Source organism: Gorilla gorilla, chromosome 1 (genome assembly GCF_029281585.2).
Source record: "Gorilla gorilla gorilla isolate KB3781 chromosome 1, NHGRI_mGorGor1-v2.1_pri, whole genome shotgun sequence".
NCBI classification, from domain to species: domain Eukaryota; kingdom Metazoa; phylum Chordata; class Mammalia; order Primates; family Hominidae; genus Gorilla; species Gorilla gorilla.
Window position 1 is genome coordinate 155,609,150 of NC_073224.2, and position 24,212 is coordinate 155,633,361.

The window sequence follows — 24,212 nt, forward strand, 5'->3', positions numbered from 1 at the left end:
TGAGTGCAAATCCTGGCTCTGTCCTTTACTGGCCGTATGAACTAGGGCAAATCACTTAATATCTTTGAAACTCACCTTCTCCCTCCATAAATGGGAATATTAATTCCCATTTTACACTGGGATTATAAAGATTTTACAGTGCTATTACGAGGATTAGGTTAGTGGGGATTAAATAAAACAGTATAGTTTTGACCCAGGAGGTCCTATTAATGTATTTATTATTATCAAAAAAGCCCTGTACCTGTCAGTCTTCAGAACAATCTGATATATTTTCATTTGCTGCTTGGGATTCTCTTTTTCCTATACAAGTTCTTATTCTTCTTCAAAAATAGAATGTGATATTGCTTCCATATATACTCTGAATCTCATCTTTTACAATTGTATGATATAATGAAGGTTTAAATAAATTTCACCTAACTTTTGGCTTTCATTGAGCCTTCTTCAATAAGATGCCTGTGTTTTCATTGCAGAATGATGAGGTGGAGTTTGTCCGAACTGGCTATGGGAAGGATATGGTAAAAGTTCTCCATATTCAGTGAGATGGAAAATATCACAGCATTAAAGAGGTGGCAACTTCAGTGCAGCTTACTCTAAGTTCCAAAAAAGCAACTTCAGTGCAGCTTACTCTAAGTTCCAAAAAAGATTACCTACATGGAGATAATTCAGACATCATCCCTACAGACACCATCAAGAACACAGTTCATGTCTTGGCAAAGTTTAAAGAAGTATGTGTCATTTTTCTTAGATGCTGCCCATCTTGATGCAGAATTTGCTATAAAACAGCATGAAGTGTTACTTGCTTATTTCCAGTTCCCTTTGCATTTTAATCTATTTTTACATTTAAGCCATTTTTTTAAAAAATGTTCTTTTCTAGCCTAAAGGTCTCAGGATTGAAGAAAACTTTGCAGAAAAACAAACAAACACACAAACCTCACATCTTTGTTTCCTTGGCTCTTATCTCACTGCAATCTTTTAGGCAGAGAATCTTATTGGACAAAATACATGTTATCTCTAATTAGAATCAAAGGAAAATCAAGGTCCTGAAAGAATTTCAGAATAGAATTTTACACATTTTTGTCATGCATTTCTTTGGGTCTTACCATTTAGTTTTTATTTTTTTAGAATGGTGTGCATTTATAGAAGAAAATATCGTTTCACTTCCTGTTATTAATACAGAAGAATATCTTGAGTATGAGATACATTTATTTTTATTGTTGAAATCTATTTTCCAAATTTTAATGCCATTCTAACTTTCCCAACTCTGTTACTACTTACCGTTCATATACAGTGGTTATTAGGACTTTTCAAGAGAGACTTAGATCTGATAGAACTGATATTTTAGCATTTCCAGCTCTGGTTTCTTTTTTCTTTTTCTTTTTTTTTTTCTTTTTTTGAGACAGACTCTCACTCTGTCACTAGGCTGGAGTGCAGTGGCATGATCTCGGCTCACTGCAACCTCCGCCTCCTGGGTTCAAGTGATTCTCCTGTCTCAGCATCCCAAGTAACTGGGACTACAGGCGCCTGCCACCACGCCCAGCTAATTTTTTTTTTTTTTTTTTTGGCACTTTTAGTAGAGATGGGGTTTCACCATGTTGGCCAGGATGGTCTCGATCTCCTGACCTTGTGATCCGCCTGCCTCGGCCTCCCAAAGTGCTGGGATTACAGGCATGAGCCACCGTGCCCGACCCCACCTATGGTTTCTTTAAGTGTGAGTGAAGCTATGCTGGGTCACCCAGATTTCTGGGCAATTCAAGCTGATTTTTTTTTTTTTTACTTGCCACGAAGTCTAAAAAGACAAGAAATGTAGACTGGAAAGCTTCTTTTCTCATGTTTTTTCATGAAATCCATACCCATAATTCATTAAATGAACAAACATTGCAATATAATTTCTGCAACTCCTATTTTTAACCTGAACCTTTCTCTTGCTAATCAGAATGACCCAGCAGACATAGATGGGGCTATGGAAAAAGGAACTGCATTCTTTAAAAAAATCGTTTGAAAGTAGACCTGTGCTGTGATATGGACAAGGGCCAGGTACAACAGATTCTTGTATTTCCTGTACTGTGTAGGAGTTTGCAGAAAAGTGAAGAATGGACCTGAATGTTAAAAACTACTTAAAGTCATTCATTATGGATAGAGTGATCGTATAGCTTCTTATCGAAACCAGGACACTTTTGAGCTCAAAATAGGATGCTATTCGTAATTATTCTGGGCCAACAGGTATAAAACAGAACTATACTGGGGAAGCCTGTACAAATACTTCACTTTAATTGTAGGCAAAGCCATTAATAATTTCCAGACTGTGCTAAGACCATAAAATATTACCTAGGGATTAATATGGAAGCTGCATTATGGGGGTGGAGAGCTGGGATCAATAGAAGGCCTGTATGCAAGGTAAGGAGTGAGGTGGCCCTTCATTAACATTTTTCCTTGGGAAAATGGGAAGCCTCACAGAGTTCAGAGTGTTATGGTGTGCTGTGGTTGATACAAGTGATGACTGAACGCACTGTGAGAAGAATCTGAATGTTAAGTTATTTTTTGCTCATCCACTGACACATCCTCTCCTGCAAAATGGGTTTCTTTTAAAAACGAGAGTCTCACCTGGTGATGGTGATTATTAACTTCATTTGGGAGCTCTGGTAAAAAAGTGAGATAAACACCTTTTTTCTCTTGAGATAGACTCTATTCTCTGCTTGTCTAGTTCTAAAAAGCAATTCATCAGGAAAGAGAACATCATGAGTAATATCAAAAGACAAAATTACAACAAGTTTAGTTATAGAGTGAATTGGTTTTTATTTACCATTGGGGCAGCTTCTGTTCTACAAAAAAGAGTAAGAGCTTCCACTGGGCAAGAACAGAACATTGGGTTTTGTAAGGTGGCAACAAGAAACAGAAAAATGGAAAAAAAAACTGATTGGTTAACATCAGGTTTCAGATTACTTTTTTAGTGAGAGTTAAAGCAGAGGGGACTTCCTTATCGCACTGACTCAGATAGACTGGAATCTCCTGTTTTCAGGAAAAACTGGTCTGTTTTGGTATCTATCTGCTTCCTTAAAGCTTCAATTTGATTATGTGGAATTTAGCATAAGTGACTCCATTTTGGTCTGGTCTGTTGGGGTCTAATGCAGGAGCTTAGTCCAAAGCAATGACCTCCCATCATTTCATTTAACAGTATTTATAAATTATTTTTAAATGGGACAATTATTTCTGCTTTGAAGCATTTTGTTTCTTTTTACAAATCAAAAGCATAGAAGCCTTTGGTGTGAATATTTGTGAGCATTTTCTTTCTTCTTTTAACCATGTAATCTGAGCTCAAGTCTATGTGGAAGAAATCCCTTGGAAGCATCTTGAAAAGGTTAACTCACTTATTTGTGCTCTCAGTTTAATTAAAGAAATTGGCTTTATGGCATGAACTGAAATTTTCCTGGAAATAATTTGTTTCCCTAATTTTCAGAATGGAGTTAAGCATGTCCATGCATTTATTCACACTCCCACTGGAACACACTTCTGTGAAGTTGAACAGCTGAGAAGTGGTAAGAAACTATTTTTCATGCTTTGATTATATAGTAGCAACTTCAGGGTGGCTTTGTTTTCTTTTTTCTTCCTTTCTTCTAAACAATGCTGTTTACTAACATGGAGGAAAACTGTAGAGACTTTTTAAGGCTTTTAAATCTGAGATAGAAATGAATATTGTGACTTTGAATTACATTAAAGAATTATCTACTTTTTGTCTTAAAAATATAAAAATGAAATAATTCATTTTGCAACAACCCTGGGGATTGAGTCAGGTAAATCATTTTTATTACCAGATTTTGAGGTAAGGCAAAATTTAAAAAGGCCCAGGCTGAAAAGAACGCAAATCTCTGAATTTTCTGACCAATATTTTTTGTGCCACATCATGTTACAATTACAGTAACCTTCATAGGAAATATTTACTAAATAATAGTCAAGTTTTCCTGAAATTTTATTTGTGTAATAAAACCACTAATATTGTAATTCCTATAAAATGCATCTCATTTAAAATAGCAATGGCAATTATATAATTCTATTTGCTAAGAAATTTCCAAATTAATTATGAAACATAATTATATCATAGGTGTTATTAGTACTGATAACTGAACTTAGCAAATATTAAAATTTCCACAGCTTGTATTCCACAGATTTGTTGAGCTTGTCAGAGCAGAGTTCAATAATTGGCTAAGAGTTAGGCTAGAGGACCTCTAAGAACCATGGAGACAAAGCTGGTAATAATGTCTTTATCCCAGTAAAAAAATAAACTTTACTGATTGTTATAAAATGAAAAGGTGGACTCTAAAATTTTTCTATTTTCTTTCCCTCCCCTCCTTTACTCTTCCCTTTTCTTCTTTGCTGTTGCCTTCCCTTCCCTTCCCTTCCCTTCCCTTCCCTTCCCTTCCCTTCCCTTCCCTTCCCTTCCCTTCCCTTCCTCCTTAGTAGGAATTTGAAGTGGCATCTAATGAATATCAGATTTATTATAAGGTTAATAAAATATAAGATCCCTTCTCATTCTGAGTTCTTTTGGATAATGCCCTCCTTAGAAAGTTCTAGTGTATTAGCTATTTTTAAATATTTTCCACTATCTGAATTAAAGTCTATACATAACTAGGGCCTTCTCAACGTTTGATAAACAGTTATAAAATTAATGTTATATAAAAGAGACTAAATAGTTGTTGTATTTGGTTAAAAAGATGATCTTTATCGCCCAGATGTGTAGTCATATGCTATATTAGCTTTCTGAGCTATTTGTTAAATTAAATTGGAACTAACTTCTTTCTTTCCTTCCCTCCTTTCCTTAGCCCTTCCTTCCTTCCTTTCTGTCTCTCTGGTTCCTTCCTTCTTTCCCTCTCCTTTCTCTTCCTCCCTCTCTCCCTTCTTCCTTCTTTTCTTTCTTCCTTCCTTCTTGTCTTAGATATGTGGCTTTGGAGGAGAAAGAAAAGTTTCCTGACTCAATGTTATCCTACCCAAGCCCCATTAACTACCCTCATAAAACTAGAAACTCGAAATCAGCTCTGCCCAACTGAAATATAATGCAAGCCATATATATAATTTTAATTTTTTTCATAACCACATTAGAAAAGCAAAAAGAAATTAGGGAAATTAATTTTAATAATATATTTTATTTAAATAACATCAAAAATATTTCGGTATGTAATAAGTATAAAAATCACTAATGAAGTATTTTACATTCTTTTTACAAAATTGTCTTTAAAATTCTGTATTTTATATGTGTAGCTTATCTCAAGTTATGCTAGCCATAATTCAAGTGCTTAATAGCCACATGTGGCTTAGTGGCTACTGTATAGATCAGCATAACTCGAAACTGCTTTTCAGTGACGTTTGGGATGCTTTTTTACATTTTTCAATAATGTAAAATAATAGCAGCTAGGATTAGGCCTCAAGAGAGCTAATTAACAATGAGAGCATTTATGAAAAGTGCTTATGTCATTCATTCATATACTATTCATTCAACAACTAGATTTCGAGGACCTATTATGTATGCAAAGGGCTGTAGGTAAAGAGGGGAATAAGATGTTCCCTGACCCTAGTGAGACAGATTGACTGCAGTATGAGAGGCTAAAGACTATGATGAAGGGATAAAAGGCATGCTATGGGAACTGAGAAGTGAAGAAACTCTTTCCAGAGCAGTCTGTCTGGAAGGCTTGACAAGGGAGGAAAAAATATTCCAATTGACTTTTGAAAACTGATTCAGAATATGCTGCGCATTGAAGGAGGAAAGGGAATTACACGCAGAAGAAACAGGATACATATGAGTACAGTCCATGAGGAGTGAAAGAGGGGAAGTAAAATATTTTGAGCACTTGCTTCATGCTGAAGACTATGCCGGGGAAGTAATTTATTTAACTGTGGAAAGGGCAAAGCATTTGGGGGACAGTAACAAATTCAGTGGGTCTGATTTCTAGAATGTAAGAAGGGAGATGAAGATAAATAAGTTGGTGGTTTGGGCTGGAATCTGAAGGGCCTCATGTGTTATACACAAGTTTAGTATAAGATGAAGGCAGTTTTGCACAGTGGTTAAGCAAGAGGCCTTGAGGTCAGAATGAATCATATTTGAATTTGAGCTCCACTACTTAACTTTGTGATTAAGAGCAAGGTTACTTATACTACATTGGTGGGTTTTAATTTGTAAAACAAGGATACCAGTGCCCACTTCAACAACTATCCAGAGAAACAAAGGAGATGAAAGCTAATTTATTTTATTAAGGCATTTAGCATAGTACTTAGCGTAGTACTTGGCACACTAAGCTCTCCTTAACTAATAGCTATAGTTATTGTTTAGAATGACAACAGAGAACCAGAGAAAGTCTCTAATGGTCAGATTACTATGTGCATGTTTTTGTTCAGAAACTCTGAACAAGGTATGGTGACAGATTAAAGAAACAGGCAGTAGTGAGACATTTGGAGACTTGCAAAGATGAAGTGATGGGGTCTAAACTAAAGCAGTAGAAATAGAGCTGGAGAGACTGAGAGGTTGTGGGAAGCATTATGTGAGACATTTTTGAAGTGTAATCAATAGGTCTCAGTGGTTGATTAGAGATGGAAGATTGGAGAGAAAGAGGAGTTAAAATTGACCCTAATCTGGGAGGACTGGGCAACTGACTAAGGAGATTACACACAAGGGGAAGTTTTCAGGTGGGAAGCTGGTGAATGTGGGATTATGTGCTGGAGATAGATTTGGGGCCCATCAGCAGATTGGTGGTAGGTGAAGCTACAGCAGATTGGTGTTAGGTAAAGCCACAGGGAAGAAGGACCATTCCAGAAAAACACACAAAGTGAGAAGAGTTTGAAAGAGGAGATGGCCTGGGAAAAATTCCCCACTGTAAGGGTTGGGCAGTTTAAAAACTGAGACAGAAGAATGTTTAGAGAGATAGAAGGAAGACGAGGGATGATAGTGTCATGGAAGCAGAAGAAAAAGACATTTCAAGAAATTAGGGATTTCTGAATTACTGGGGAAGACGCATGACAAATAGGCCCATGTGCAGTGGCTCAGCACTAGAAGTTTACTTCTTTTTGCAGAAGTCCAGTTCAGCGTCTGTGTGGGGAGCTAGGGGGGTCAGGCGGATGCTGTGCTCCATGAAGTTCTTCAGGAACCCAGGTTGATGGCAACTTTATATTTTTAATCCTTACTTTTTGGTGTCACCTTGAAAGTAGACCCTCATACCAGACAACCAAAGAAAGAGCTTAGAGGAGCAAAAGGAGGGGCAAGTCCTTGAAGCGTAAGCTCCCGGCCTGGAAACAGCATGGATCATTTCTTCTGGAGAGAGCTCAGTCACATAGTCACACCTCACTGCAAGGGACACTGTGAAATGTCATCTAGCTGAGTGCCAGGAGGAAGAGCAAGTAGATTTAGCCTCTGCCATAGGAGAGTTAAGAAGTTGGGGTTCTGAGAGGACTGATGAGAAACTATGTAGTCAGTAAATAGGCATCATTGGTGACTTCCCAGAATACTTTTAGCAGAGCCAGGGAGGTGGAAGTCAAGTGGCCAAGTATAGGGCTGTGCTGATCATAAAAGGAAAACGGACTTCTCTTTTTATCCTGTTCTTTCCAGGAATGACCAAGAGTTGCTATCAGCTTGAATTCTAATCACCTGGCTGCAGCTGAGTGGAAAAACTAGCCACCATAATCAGGTTAAAACTTTTTCTTTCTGCAGAAAGCTGCAAAGCTTCAGGGTATTGAGATCATTGTGGCAGTGTTCCCAGAAGCTCCAGCTTGACTCATCTAGAGTCCAGCCCCCAACTCCCCCTCTGATTTCATGCAGGGCTGGCAGGGATTGGGGTAGCGGAAGAGATATCTGTTGCCTTAAGTGTATACAGGTATGTGTGTGCACATGTTTATGGGTGTGTGTATCTTTCAGTGTTGTGTATAAGAAGATGACATTTCTACTCTGTCCCTCTTTGGAGAGTAGGGATGTATGCTCTTTCAGTAGCGAAGTTTAATTCTTTATTTACTTATTATCCAAGAGCTGAAACTGTAGGAATCGTAATGTGAGAGAATGTTACAATCATCGTCATAAGAAATGCCCTTGTAAAGGCTTAACTAAAGAAAATAGTAATTATATTATACACACACCACTCACAAATTCACATGGTGAAGGCTGTTGTTACAAACACCTGAGTAGTGCCTTTGGTGGGGGACTGGCTAGAATGGTAAGACTTTTGCCCCCTCAAACACATGTGCTTATTCACACGTTCAGTCATGCCACTCCCAAAAGGACTCTTCCCAGGAGGAGGTGTGACTGAGTTTCTCCCGATGGACTATATTCATTCTTACTTAGCAAATGATCAAACATTTCTAGAAATCCTGCTGAACCTCAAGCACCACTTTAACCCTGGGAATTGCTCTAAAACTCCCATTACACTGCTTCTTCCTAGTGGATCTTTTACAGCTACATCACTAGACTGTATTTTAGTTGTTTCAAAGCCTGCTGATTCCACAGGAGAATCTGGAAGAGAGAAAGAAATTTGTTTGCCCAAAGGAATGAGGGCTGGTTTTATGTTTGTGACTTCTCAAGCCCTGAGAGGAGAACTAGGCCCTATGTGTATGAAGCAGGCAGTTGGTTTAGGTATCATATGGCATTGAATCTTCGGAACTGTTTCTATCATGTATCAGTGAGAAACTACAAGCTTAATGGAGCTGTAAGTCATTGGTATGATTGAGTCACTAATTTGAACTAAATTGACCCCCAAACGTCTGCACTATTTGAATTATAACTCACAATTTCTTCAGCAGCAAATTTCTCCCATTTGACACTAATTATGAAATTCAGCTAAAGCATAGCTAAATAGAGGAATGGAAGATGGAGAAGAGACCTCAAATACTAGATTGTGTCTTCTGATACTGAAAAATACTTCCTATATATCTATTGACATGAAGGGTAGTGAGGGTAGGGGGATGGTTGTAAGGAAGGCAACTGATGAAATCCGACCTGGAGGAGAACAGATTTAAGAGGTGACAAGATGGGCAGATGGAAGAAGTGAAATGGGAGAAGTGGGAGATCCAGGACAGAGATGGCTACTGCCAAGAAGTCTGTTTATGTCGTTTTGATATCAAGACTAAAGTGCTCTTCGGTTCCTCTGTAAGAAAAGTTCTTGGCAGATTCGTGGTCTTTTAAAATGTTCTTGGTCATTACCTGGTTGTACAAAAGCCCAGTTAATTTCCTACCCTCTGGATGATGTCATCTCTTTCCATCCACAATTGCACAGAGGGAGCTTGCGCTCTTCCTGCATGAGCTAAATGGACTCTCCAAGGCAAATATTTAATTGATCTTTACTTTTTCTGGCACTTTACAAGTTTGAGATTTTCTACTAGAATGATTTAATATGGTTTTAAAATATCTGCCTTTCAGCTATTTGTGTCCTTTTTGGAGGTGTTAAATGTGGAAGCAATTATCCTCTTATGACAAGATCTTTTTCTTGGCTCAATAAAGCTTTGTGCTTTGTGACACCTGATGCGTAGGTAAGGAATTGGGCTTATTTTCTATTAATTTGCAGTGAGTTTCTTTCCCTTAGATAGCTAAAGGGTAGGATGTATGATTCTCTGAGAGATAAGCCACAATCTGCTAAGTGTGTAGGAGGACACTAAAAGCTGGAAAAGATTATGTTCTAGCAAAGTGAAATGTGAAAAATCTTTCTTTTGCATTACTCCATAACCAAGGCAGAAAAACAAAACAAAACAAAGCTGATTAAGTGATTTCATGGGGTGTAACCTAGAAAAGGACAGTTTTTGAATTACTTCTTGTTGGTCTAAATGGGAATCTTTTTTAGAGTGTGTTAGGCATCATATTTTTAGCTGATGGGCCCATGATTTTGAAAGCCTCAGGTTCTTACCAATGTTCAGAAAGCTGGGGCACCGCCAACAGAGAAGATAAAATAAGCTCTCTGATTTCATCCAGCATGTCTAATGTGTGCCAGGGAAAAATTCTTTTAACATTCAGAGAGAATAGTTTTTGTTGTTGTTGTTGTTGTTTTTAATAGAATGATGAGAGCAGCAGAGTAGATGGTTTGTGTTCTGCCAAAACTGTGGCAATAGTTAATTGTCTTGGGGAACATGAGACATTTTATTCTGTGTGAAACTGATGCCAAGACACATTTTAAAAATACAACTGCTGTCTCCGTTTTTAGATTCCAGTGAGAAAGCAGATCATTTCAAAGCGGCCTAGTAGGACTGACATTCCCTTAAGGTCAATAAATCTTATCCCAGGGCTGGAGATGGATAGGATGGCACATTAGAAGTAGTTTTCAGAACCCAGTAAGACTTTGTGAAACATGGGAAATATTTATAAGTTGTTGAAGTCATTGGGAAAAAGTCAATTATGGCAAAATCATCATCATCACATTTGTAGAGCACTTTCGTAGGTCAGCAATTCTACTAAGTTCTTTATGTGCATCCTCTTAGACATGTGGCAACTCTAGGAAATATGTATGATTATCGTCTCCATTTTACAGATGACAAAATCAAGGTAGAGAGGGGTTAAATAATTCCCTCAGGAGCATAGAGCTCATAAAAATGGGGGTTGAGGATGCAGGGAGAGCACTGGGATTTGAGTTCTAGGAATCTGAGTCTCAAAGCTGTAGATTCAACCACTATGCAACATTGCATCCAGGAATCCTTTTATGGTTTACACCTTTGGAGGAGCCAAAGTTTGACTGGCTTACATGGATGCCAGCAGTCAAGGCCAGATGAATAGGAAGAAAACAATGTAGATAAAGTTTGTCTTTGGTTCTTTTTCACCTTCTTTTTATTCTCCTGCAAGGGTTTCTGCTACTCATTTTAACCCCACTCCTGATTGCAAACCCATGTTTCATTTCTATAGGATTTTGTTTTCTAGAAAGGCTTACCATGGGAAGTAGATTATCATAGTACCTTACAAAGGCTTAAGGAGTCACTTCTTTAAGGGATATTTATTTGCATTTCAATAGGAAATGTTTAAGGAATACAAAGGTTTTTAGATACATAGGAGCCAACTCTAAAAATGATTATTCAATCTCCGTTTCTGACCAATGGAGATGGTATTTTTCAGGCAGGGGGCTCTATCTGAGGTCCTTAAAGCACGCTGTGAATAGAAGGTGGCAACCTTGTCTCCTGGAAAGGCCACGTATAGAACACAAATGGGGAAAGGGTCAAAGGAAGGAGGAACCATTGCATAGATGGCAAGTGATCCAAAAAGCAGGAAGAAAAGCATGGGATCTCATAATGTGGTGCTGAGTTTAAATTCCACCTCTGACAGTTTCTAGCCATGTGACTATGGGCAAATGATTAAAAGTCACCTGCATTAAAATAACTGCTTTATAGAGTTTTGAGAACTAAGTAAGATAAAGACTGAAAACTGCAGCAACCAAAGTCATGTCTACAGAGAGGAGGTTCTTAGCCAAGGTTAACACCCTTCCTTTCACCTCCTGCCACACTATGTGTGAGTTGGAGGGGACCAGAAAGGGAAATGGTAAAGACTGATGGGGCTGAACTGTCTAGAAAAGAAAGATACTAAATTGTGCAATGCTTATTCCTTGACATGAATCAATCTTGCTAAACTCATTCATTCATTCATTCAACAGATACTTATTGATTGTTTCTGTAGTTCTGCTGGGTTTGAGGCTTCCACTCACTGCATGTAGCAATGCTGATTTTGTGAGATCATGACTTTATACATTTAGAATCTGATAAACCCGGCCAGCTGAAGGCGTTAAGGCATTGTTGGTATCTTTCTCTTGCTCCTTCTTCAGATGTAGCTTCCAGTAAGTACTTCGGAAAGTTAAACAAGGATCATTTCCTGTTTCAACGCATTATCCTGGGACACTCTGCACAGAATATCTTCTTTAATCAGGACATATTTAATCAGCAGATCTACCACTAACCACTGGCTATTGTTCTGTCTGATAGGAGTATACTGAAGCATGGAAAAACAGAAATACAGACTTTATTTACCTACTTTTGAAACTCCACAGCTCCTGAGTTAACTGTAGCAATAGAAACCACATAGGTGATGTAAACCACTGGATTTTTAAGAGCTTCCTTGGATTTTAATTGAGGATCATATGTTATATTCTTGTTCTTCAACTAAGACCATGTGTGTGGTGATACCTGACATCTCTGGCCCTTGATTTTTAGACTATACAGTCCAAGAAGCATAGATATTGGTTGGAACTAACAAAGAGACTGAAAAGAGGTGATCTTAATAATCATGCCATGGCACTTTGCTATTAGGGTTTGCCAAGTGCTCCCGGAATGTCCCCAATCCTTGCCAGCCTGTGCAGACAAATAAAGTCATAGTGATGTTAATATTGTTCTTTTTTAGATGATGCCTGTCACCCTTCCACCTGCCCCATTACTTATGAAAGTGCAGCAGAGACAGAAGGAGAGCCATATCATTCCCTCCATTGTTTTCAACTCTCCCCTCTCTCCCCCAGGTACCCATGAACCAAGTTCGTCCCTTCTCCTTCAGCAGAAAAAACAAAAGCCTTTATAGATATCAACTTAGGCAGATCTATCGCTTGTGAGTCACCAACTCCATCTTCCCTGTCTTATTTAGGCTCAGCCAGGCCCACGCTGCTACCCATTTATGAAGTTGCCTGGTTTTGCTGAGCTGATAACCGTAAGGGAACTGGGATGCTGGGATGCCGGGATGCCATCAGGGCTTAGTGGAGATTGGGATCATCGGCTACTGTAGATGATCAGCATGAGGACTACCCCCAGTAAAGGGGTCACAGTAGCAGGTAGAGGAATGGCTCTTAAGGGCCGTATTAACACATTTCAGCATGATCACCTGTTGGAGGAGATGGAGCTCAAAATACATAAGGTGAGTTGGTCAAGAAGACACTCCCACTTGTACATGAGAGGAATGTATTCATTTCTGTGGCCTTCAACACGGAATGGAGGTTATTCTTAGACCTTCAGATTTTCTAGGGCAAGACAGGGCAGGGAGTCATGGAATCCGGATGGAAGCAAAGGCACACCATCCTCTTCACTTGGACTTCAGAGGAAATAGGATGACAGAAAACACGGGTGGTGATGTAGTTTTTGTACAGAATGTGTCATGTTTTAATGACCAGGATCCTCTGTGCTAGGTTTCAGCAACAAGACACTGTTTGTTTATGAGCTCAGCCACTCTTGACTTTCTACTTGAAACAGGACCCCAAGTCATTCACTCTGGAATCAAAGACCTCAAGGTCTTGAAAACAACACAGTCTGGATTTGAAGGTTTCATCAAGGACCAGTTCACTACCCTCCCTGAGGAGAAGGACTGATGCTTTGCCACCCAAGTGTACTGCAAGTGGCGCTACCACCAGTGCAGGGATGTGGACTTCAAGGCTACCTGGTATGAACACATGCATGTAGTGTCTACCCTTGTCCCAGGGGCCCAGACTTCATAGAATCTTAGATGTAAAAGAGAAACTTAGAAGCCATTCAACTCAACCTCCCACTATTCAGAAATCCCTTCTGTTTATTCAATTTATTAAATTGGTGGTTCTCAAACATGTATGTGCATCAGAATCACACAGAATCAGAAAATGAAGCTTGCTGGGCCCATCCCCAGAGATTCTGATTCTGTAGGACTGAGGTGGGGCCCAAGAACATGCATTTCTTGCAAACTCCCAGGGGATGCAGATGATGCCACTGGACCAGGGACCACAGCTGAAGAAACACGGCATCAAATGAAGAGAATATCTGGCCTTACTACCTCATAGTGATGCAGAGAGGGCTAAACGAGGGTGACCAACTCGTTGTAGTTTGTCACGGACTTCCTGGTTTTAACACTGAAAGTCCCATGTCTCAGGAAACCTCTTGGTTCCGGGCAAACTGGGATAATTGGTCAATCTAGCCTAAACTCAAAATGATTATGGTGTTCACAAAAGCATTTTATAAGTTATAAATGCCTTAAAAATATTGTTAACTGAAATAACAGGGAGAGATTCTACAAAGATAATGAATTTATTTAGGAACACACAGGGAATCTGCAAATTTGTGGGCTGCAGGAACCATAGGCATATCCTAAGAGGTTGAAGCAAGGGGAAGCTTTTAAAAGCAAAAGGAAAAAGTGTATGTAATTTGTTTTCAGACAAAGAGAACACTGGTTATAGTGGCTATCGCAGGAATTGACGCCAGCTCATTAGTGAAGACTGTGGCAGGCAAATGTTCTTGTACATCTGGCTAGCTGTCCTTGTGACTCACGTCGCGAGCCACTGTTTGAAAAGTCCTTTGCAAAATTCTTGTTACAGGCATATGTACATAAGAGCCCTTCAGAGAGTCTTTGCAATAGTTCTTACAGGCATCTGTGCATGAGGGCCCTCCCTCAGCTTCCTGGCTTTATTTATTTATTTATTTCATTAGCATCTGACACAAGTGACTCCATTTTGATTCTGACAACTCACAATATAAAGGTATGATTATTGTTATATCCTGACAGGGAGTAATTAGGCCTCTGAACTTTCAGAACTTGCTTTTTGATTAGGTATCTCATTCCTTTGCTAAAGCTCTTTTAGAAATTTCTACCCTACCATAAGCTAGAATTGCATGCTTACCCTTCCCCCACCACCCACTTCCACAGCACTCCCTCCCACTAGTGTAGTTTTTCTCTGCTTCTTTTTATTATGTGATAGGTTTTTAAATGCATGATGAGAACGTTACCTCAGTCTTCTTTCCCTTTTGTTTCAAGTGCTCTCCATGGGCAGCAGCCTGATGTATTTATGTTGAAAAGAGCTTGAAATTGAACATGCCAGAGGCAGGATAGTACTGTAGGCTGGGCCTCCTTCTAAAGAGAGGGACTTAGAGCATATCATGTAACTTATAAGCTCAGGTTCTTCTTCTCTAATTGGGGATAATAATAGTACCTACTTCAGCTATATTGAGAGAATTCAATGACATCGTCACATAAAATGCTTAGCACAGAAAAATCTGTCTAACCTAAAAAACACAGAGTCTGGCACAGAGCAAACCCCCAAATGTAACAATTCAATGAACCAGCCAAGCAGAGCAGCAAGATGGTGAGAATACTTGGGAGTCTTCTTCCTAGGTTCTTCAAACATGTCGGGAAATTTACCCTAAAATGCCCACTGGGCCCTGGTGCCAAACTATGAAGACAGTCTAGTGATGCTCAATATGTTTGTTGAATGGTGTGTGTGTGTGTGTGTGTGTGTGTGTAGGGGAATGGGAAGTAAGGTGTTTTGTTTTTGGCATTGCAAGATACTAATATCTTCTAAAAACATCAATAACATTGTTTTCTGGGGGACAGACAGGTCACTGCTTCTTAGCTTCGTAACACATTACTAAAATTCCTTTCAGGATCCTCAGTGGCCTTCTCTGTGTTTTAGGGACACCATTCGGGACCTTGTCATGGAGAAATCTGCTGGGCCCTATGACAAAGGTGAATACTCGCCCTCTGTGCAGAAGACCGTCTGTGATATCCAGGTGCTCTCCCTGAGCCGAGTTCATGCGGTAAGTTCTGTCAGTTGCCATTCTGAGGATTGGGAGAACGTGTGTCTTCTGTCAGCTCTGAGAAAGAGTTGAGAGTTAAAATAAGAAAGTGGAAGACACATGAAAAATGACATCTGTTGTTGTTCAAAAGCTTGTTATAGCAAGTGAAAAGAGAGCAAAAATGGAAAAATCTGTCTAACCTGAAAACACAGGCCCCTGTTGTAGTCCTTGAGTTTTGTTGAAGATTCTTTGAGTCCTTTCAACCTGCCACTGATTTAAGCCTCATAGTCAGGACACTTGAATGCCTTGAGGGAGAGGGGTAATTAGACAAGGTTCTGTGTTTCAGAAGAACCAGACAATGAAAGATAGATGTAGAGAGATTTCATCCATCCATCCATCCATCCATCTGTCCATCTACCCACTTCCCCACCCATTCATTCATTCATTCATTCATTGAATGGTGATTATGTCTCTGGCAGCATACGAAGGATACAAAGATAAATTAGATAGTCACTACCCTCAAAGAGCTCATCATTCAGTGAATGAACAAAATAAGTAAATGAACAATACAATAGAGAAAAGAGTATTATGAAAGTACAGAGCAAAGCACTTAACTCAGGTAAAGGAGATGGGTTCAGCCAGGTTTTCTAGAGGGAAGGATGTTTGAGTCTAGAGGTTATCTGAGTTTACTCTCAAGGGTGAGGGAGTAGGGTAGGTATGGAGACAAGAGATAGCATGATACAGTCGTTTACTGTTGAGGGTCTACCACGTGTGACTAAATATATATGAATGAATTACAGTCATTCCATGTGCCTGGAAATGAGGCAGGAACCACAGGAGCCAGTCAAGAGGGCCTTTTTGGCTTATTTTTAGAGTCTGTGCCTTATCCTGAAGGCTTCTGGGAGCCACCAAGGGGTTGAAGCCGGATGTTTTGTGCCAGATTTGTACTCTAGAAAAATCATGCTGACAGAAATGTGATGAATGAAAAGGTTGATGGACCATAGGCAAGGAGACATGTTGGGATCTATTTCAGAATCTTGCAAAGAGAGTCTGGGCCATGGTGGGGCTGGAGAGGAGGAGTATCACTCTTAGACCTGGACAAGAGGGACTCTGGCCATGGCTTAGTATTCTACAGGTCCCCCTCAGGCCTTCCTCTGGCTGTGCCAGAGGAGGCTGTGCCTCCCTCCACTAGGTGAAGAATCAGTGGGGCCACAGCAACATACACTGCAGAGGCCCATGCATTCCCCAGAATTTCCTGTCCAATTAGCCCTGAGACTACTTCGGGAACCTGGGCAAATCTCTTCTCGAGATCTGTCTTCCAGAGGGCGAATCATGCTATTGGTGTTCACGCTTAGGCCTGAGAGTAGGCAAAGGGGCAGATGTTTGCAGGAGGTATGGATGGAACTTGACATGCAAGCTGGAGTGTCTACCCCTGTGAGTCCAAGAGAGAAGGTGGGATGGGCCAGGGGCGAGTGGCTGGCTCTTCCCATGCTGCCATGCCCTGGCATGGTACTCCATGCCAGGCAATGAGGAGAAAAAAAGATTCTATTTTCACTTTCTTCCATCATTCCTACCTTTTGATTAACTAGTCAATTCAGTGGCATAAAATACACACAGGAAAACATGAAAGAGTATTTATGTTTCTAATTGCAATCACAGTTAGAGAATTTTAAATTAATGCTTGGCCTTCCAGGTTGTTATGAAGGGTATATTTGTCAAGTTAGAAGAGTAGAACATATTTCACTTAAAAAAATTTTGGCTTGATTAATAGAACTTTAAAGTTTTTATACCTTTGGTATGTGGGTCTCCAATTATACTCTTACTGCAGGGCCTATAAATGTTAGATACAGGCCTGGAAAGGAAGGAGTGGAATGAGGAGGAATTTAGAAGGTTGACTGACCAGTACCTGGAGGCCAGTTGGATGTTGAAGAGGTCTCCCAGATTTCTGACCCGAGGAGCCCTTTCTTTTCAGAGAAACAGATTTTGTACACTGAGGGGAGAAGAGCAGACCCACCATCTAATCACACAACTAGCAGGAGAGAACAGTGTCGGGCAGTGAAGGAACATCAGAGGGTGTCTCCAAGTCAGAGAGAGAACCTGAGTAATGGGTGCGAGGTTAGGGGAGGTGAGGGTAGCTGGAGTGACGGAGATGGAGGCTCGCAGCTCCTAATGTGATGCATACCACTGTGGTTTCCAGATAGAAGATATGGAAATCAGCCTGCCAAACATTCACTACTTCAACATAGACATGTCCAAAATGGGTCTGATCAACAAGGAAGAGGTAAGAGGTAAGAGAACTTTAAATATATTTAAAGCACATCTCTGTCCCACCCCCTTTTGCCCCTTTATAAGCCTGGGATGATAATGTCACTGAATAAAACTCTCAAGCAACTGTTGCTTTGGGGAATATTTATAGTTGCCAGTGATTACAGCCCTCTTCAATTCTGGGCCTTTCAATGCCTGAGGTTGGAGTGCCTTCGAAGTGGATGAGTGATTATAGAAGGTTGGAAGTCCAAGAGAGAAAGACAGAGAAGGAACAGAGTGTGCCCAAGGAAACAGCTCTGAGACCTGCTTCTCTGAAAGTGCCATGCAAGGACACAGCTTCATTATTCTTCCATCATGAGGCAATGAGGAAAAAAAAAGATTCTATTTTCACTTTCCTCCATCATTCCTACCTTTTGATTAACTAGTCAATTCAGTGGCATAAAATACACACAGGAAAACATGAAAGAGTATTTATGTTTCTAATTGCAATTACAGAGGTAAGATGCGGAAATTAATTTTTTGAAAACAACCCTTTGTCTTGGAGAAACATTTCTCCTGTTTTTTTTTTTTGTTTTTTTTTTTTTAAGCCATGGCAGAATGTTAAACCACTCAGTGTGTCTGACTAGACAGCCTGAATTACTGACTGGTGGGTTGGTGTGGTCAGTTCTTGGGAGATCAGAACCATTCTTCCCTCTTGGACCACATTCAAAATAAGATTTCTCAATTTGCTCCAGCTCCCCACACACTTCTATTAACTAGAAAACATTGTTTTGAGTAACTTCTTTTAGTATGTGTTGGGGAGTAAGATAGGGAAGGAGCCATCTATTAGCATGGCTCTGCTCCCGTAGACTGATATCCTTTGGCGGATAAGGGATAATGAAGGGGTTAAAGGTCCCACATTCTGCACCTGCTGGCCCAGAAGCCTCACAATCCTTCGGGCCAGGTACCTCGTTTCTGTTTTGCAAGTAATGTGAGTGGCCTCTAGCAGGCTTTGACCACCATCAGCTGCAGATGGAGGCTCGGGAGTCGCATCTGGAAACAAAGGTCATGCTTAGGTGCCTGGCAAAGGTGATCTAGATTCTGAAAGCCTCCAGGGATTCAGTTCCAGTTCTCTGGGAAGCAGAGCTGCCCTTGCCTTGGTCCCACATGCTGTACATCCAGCCACAAGGAGAGGCAGCAGTATTTACTTTAGAGGAAGGAAAGGACATGGCTACCAGAATGCCATTAATTAGAATCTGAAGCCTTTTTAAAGCCTTCTAACGGGCAGGAGAGCGACCTGAAAGTAATCCTGGCCAAGTCCACCAGAGGCAAAACAAATGGACCCTACATAGAAAAAAGGATCAGGTGTCATGGCTCAAGCAGTGCTTAGCTCAGGACCTCAGGCAGAGAGAGGAGGGCTCCTGAGGGCCCCCGACACCTCAGGTCTGCACTAATCCCAGCATGCTGGGGGGCTGCGCCCACAGGGTTCTTCCCTCTAGGAAGTCAGACTCGCAGCTCCCTCATGGAGCCCAGCTGGGGACTTGGAGTCAGGAAGGCCTAAGTTCCTTTGGGTCAGGGCTCTACATAAAGGCACCTGAGTGGCTGAACAAGCTGTCCTTGTGTCTGTACTTTGAGGATGGCTGGAGCCACTCTTGGACTCTCACCCAGCAGATGTGTACAAAGTGAACATAACACATGAGAAACAGGAAGCTGGACACATTGACACTAGCAGAGAAGTGACAAATGACAGGGTGGGAGGGTGGAAGAACTCTAAAAGCACCGCTATCTGGAGCCATCTAGAACTGAGTGAACAGCCCTGCAGACCTCAGACACTTCTGAGGGCATGGTGATCTTACAGCATTAGACAATGACTCATGGATGAGGTGAGTCACCAAGGAAAGGTCAATTGTGTTCAATACACTGCATTTACAAAGCAGGGATATGGAATGCATCTTAGAAACATTTATATCTCAATGATTAACATTTTTCAAAAGCTTTTAAATTTTCTAGGAAATTGACTCATCTCTCAACTATTGCCAGGATAATAAGGCATTACCATGCTTGAAGTAACTTTACTGGAGGACATACACATTTTCCTGTTTAGTAAGTTGTTGTTTTTGTTTTTAATATTGAGTCATAGAAAGGAGGAGAGAGCTATTTTAATATCCTTTAAATTACCATGTGGTTTTTCTACAGGTCTTGCTGCCATTAGACAATCCATATGGAAAAATTACTGGTACAGTCAAGAGGAAGTTGTCTTCAAGACTGTGACATTGTGGCCACCAATAGGAGTCCACTCTCAGCTGAGGAATTCCTTAAGTCATTTGTGATGCTGGAGATGATAGCATGTAGCCATGCAAAATTTCACACTAGTATATTGATTTACAGTGTTCACTTTCCTCCAATATGAAACAGTTTATTTCTTCTACACCTAGCTCAGCAAGGCATTCTGTGGATTACCTTATTAGTAATTATAACAGGCTTTATGGCTATAGTTTACTTTAAAAATGCTGAGCAGTATTAGAACAGTTATAAATCAATATTTCTTTTTGGTTGTCTTATGCCTTCCTATCTTAGAGAAGCTTTAGAATCAATTCATTAAGAAAATGATCATGAATTAATGAGTGTGTCACATCAATTAATTTGTGCACAGGTTTAAGAAACAAATATTGTTTTCATCCTACTGATGCTTCTAAGTAATGCAGAAAATGAAATAAAATTATATTGAAAAATATCACCATTGTTACTTCATTTGACTGAATATTTGATTTTAAGAATGCTCTAGCATATGTATCATTGATTATTTATTTCCACTCTGATAGTACTTCTGTGATCTTAATGTTTGATTTTAAACTTTTTCAATCCTTAGAGAATATTTAGTACATATGAGGGTACTGAAAAAGAGTAGAAATTGTTTTTCTTTGAATAATGCATCCCTTATGTGCACAAAACGTCACATTTAATAAATGTTAAGCCAATATACAGATGGGTGGATGTACATTTAGAAAGAAGACTAGAGAGTATAGATGTGAAAATATCAGCAATGACAATTTCTGGATGATGAGATTATGAGTGATTTTTATTTTTCACCATGTACTTTTCTGAATCTTCCAAATATGAACAATTATTCCTTTTATAGCCAGAGAAACAAATATAGTTGATGATTTAAAGATGTGTACAGATTTGAGAGCTGATTATATCAATTGACTAACACTACCATTGTATACATGTAATAAAGCTTCACAAATTACAGCTTTAGAAACCCATGATGAAAACTTGTCCACGTTAACATTCTGGGTAACCTTTTCCATTTTAAAAAATCTTCATTTAAAAAATAAAATAAAATCTCCATTTTTAAGAATTGCTTACATATGAGCCCTTAGTATTATTTGTTAATACGGCTTCATTCACCTTTATGATACTACTACTTAAGGTTGCATGGTATAGTGGTTAATTGCACACTCATTTAAATCCTGGCTCCACCTCTCAGTAAATATAAGACAAGTTTCTTCATCTGTAAAATGGAGGTGAAAAGAGAACCTACCTTACAGGTCTTTTGAGGATTAAATGGGTTAATGCTTGTAAAGTGCTGTGGTAGTATTTGGCCTGACACGTAGAAATTTCTATATACGTGCGTGTTGAATGTAATAAATGTCCTGTCTTCTTTTCGTTTGTTATTAGGCCCACATAGAAAAGCTGTCATTGGCCTCCGGGTCAGGCAAGAGATGGGAGGTGTTCAGAGCAGCAAACCCTACAAGATGTTGGAGGCCATTCACAAGCAAGCGCCTGCTTGGAAAATAACGTGGGATAAGAACAATGAAATAATTTGATGAGGAAAGTGTTGTGCTACATTGAATACTCACGTCACAAAATGTGCTTCTACATTATGTAACTTACATGGTCAAATGACTGGTACATTTTATTCCTGTGCTAATTTGTTAATTCTGTTCCAAGAGGAAAGAGTCTAACATGACTTTTCAAAAACAAAACAAAACAAAACAAAACAAAAACCCCGACTTAATTAGGCCTTTCTTACTTGATGTTCTCTTATTCTTGTAAGTTTTAGAAACACTGTATTTGCTTCAGAGAAGAAACCCATGTTAGAGCAGATTCCTTAGAAATTGTGGCCCGTTTATACGTATGTGCATTTTGCTTCTCCTTAGCTCTTAGCACATTTACTGCAATAGATTGCAAATGAGCTATTGGATGTTATATCCCAGGTATGTGGCAGGAAAGCCTGTAGTATGTGAAATTTTCAAGGACAAAGTTCCTGTTTTGTGAAGGATGTTTCCTTCTTAGAATTGTGAACGATGGGGCTGAAAACCAGCTTTGGGTTTTACCTGTTCCTTTCAGTTCGGCAGACAGGCAGGCAGAACTGAACTGTAAACACTTGTGAGGTAATTTGTTTTAAAAACACTTCATGATTTTGCTAGGAAGCCTCCAGGGATTCAGTTCCAGTTCTCTGGGAAGCAGAGCTGCCCTTACAACACTCTTCTGTCTCCTCACTCACTCTCTCTGCTTACCCCAACCCTATCTCAAGTACTTTCATGGAGGAATCGTGCGGGTAGTTCCAAGCCCACGTGCTGCCGGGGAGGCAGTTTCCATGGCATTCAATGGAGCAGGCTGTCGTGTGGGGCTTGTGGTTTTGGCAGCCAAGATTCTGCCTGAGGTTTGTTTCATATTCTTTAAATTTCATCTCATAATTTTCATAGTGATAGACTCAGAAAATATATCTCCTTCCTTTTCCTTTTCCTTTTTAGAGTCAGACTTAAGTTCATACCATTCCTTATTTTTAGACACCAGTGTTTTCCCTCTCTTTTTTCTACCCCAATATAGAAGTGTAATAAGTCTTTTGAGACAGCATTTTATTGATTTGTCATTGTAACAGAATTTACCTTCTTCAATACCGGCAGATTTTAACTAGAGAAATTTGAAATTTTCCTAACCTCTTTATACTTTGTCCAGAAGGAGCGTTTCCTTTCCTCCGGACTCTGAGCTGTGTGGAGTTGGCCCTTTGCAGTCGCCTTTGCTAGACCTTTACAAGTTCTGCTTTCTTGTCTGAACTCATGAGGAAGCCAAAGCTTCTTTCCCAAAGAGATTGACTTGAAGCCTTCTAACCAGACACACAGGACCTTCCGGCTTCCGCATACTTGAAACTTATTCTCTGTATGTTTCACAGTCTTAGCACTTGTTTCTCTTAGAGCTTAGCTACCTGTCATTCTTCCATTTGCCCAGGCTCCCTCTCAGAAATTCTTAGTTTTGTGGAGCCTATCAAGACCCTATTGAGAATATGATGGCTATGGACCTTCTTCCCAGAAAAATGCTCATTCATGTCTCTACAGCTGCCTCTACCTCTGCTAAGGAAGTAGTTCACACATTATCTTTAAAGTATAAAGGATTCCAACAGAAATTTGCCACATGAGGAATATATTCAATCAAACTTGGAAAGTATACTGCTCACCTTTACATAAGAAAGAAATAAACGTAGTATTAGTTTCCTGAGGCTGCCATAACAAATTACCATAAACTTGGTGGTGTAAAACAATAGAGATTTATTCCCTCATAGTTCTGGAGGCCAGAGTCCAAAATCAAGGTGTGGGCCGGGTGCTACTTCCAAAGACTCCAGGGGAGATTCTGTTTTTGCCTCTTCCAGCCTCTCATGCCTTCAGGGGTTCCTTGACTCGCAGCTGCATCACTCTAGTCTCTGCCTCCATGGCCGCATTGCTTCCTCCTTTTTCTGTCTGGCAGGTTTTCCCTGTATGACTCTTATAAGGACACTGGTCACTGGATTTGGGGCCCACCTGGATAACCTTAAGACAAGATCCTCAAGATCCTTAATGACATCTGCAAAGATCTTTTTTCCACATAAGGTCACATTTGCAGGTTCTGACAATGAAGGCATGGTCTCTGTTTTGAGACCCATTCAACCCAATACACCAAGTAAGAGGTCAGTGAGCTGTTTAAGGGCAGCTCTTCTGGTGCATGTGGATCTTAGCTATACATAAGCTACTCTTCCCTTCAGATCTGGGGGATGGTGCCATACCCCTCCTGCTTTGATCAGTTGTCACATAGATTTTTATAAAAGGGTAAAGAGCATGGACTTTGGATGCAGATAGTACTAAGGTTTAGACTGGGCTCCACCAATTTCTAGTTGTGTGATCTCGAGCAAGTATTCTCTAAGCTTAAGCTCTCTTGTTTATGAAATGGGAATAATAATAACACCTACCTCACAGCACAGGGTAGCAAAGCATTAACTGAGATCATGCATGAGCTAGAATGCCTTTGACTGCAAGTAACTGAATACCTAAGAGTGTCTTAAACAGAAAGGACATCGTGCTTGCTTCAGAAGTTTAAGAAGTAGGCTATCCCAGGATGGAATTGCTAATTCAGTCATGGCATCAGGACTCAGGCTAATTCCACCCTTTGCCCTGCTATCCTCAGTATATGGTAATGTTTTCTCTATGGCCACAAAATGGGGGATAAAGCTCCTGTTAAAGATGCTCTGGTGCCTTCTGCATGACAAT

General features: G+C 40.0%; 1 pseudogene across 1 annotated transcript in view; it reads left to right on the forward strand.

Annotated features, from left to right (window-relative positions):
- The window catches only part of LOC101139849 (urate oxidase (pseudogene)), a 42,688-nt pseudogene extending 22,273 nt beyond the window's left edge, over nt 1–20,415 (forward strand). The window contains exons 3-9 of the transcript NR_188733.1: nt 471–725; nt 3,455–3,533; nt 13,162–13,348; nt 15,342–15,465; nt 17,642–17,732; nt 19,699–19,791; nt 19,885–20,415. The product of NR_188733.1 is annotated as a urate oxidase (pseudogene) (transcript). The remainder of the gene's footprint in view (nt 1–470; nt 726–3,454; nt 3,534–13,161; nt 13,349–15,341; nt 15,466–17,641; nt 17,733–19,698; nt 19,792–19,884) is intronic.
- Nucleotides 20,416–24,212: the final 3,797 nt, after the last annotated feature.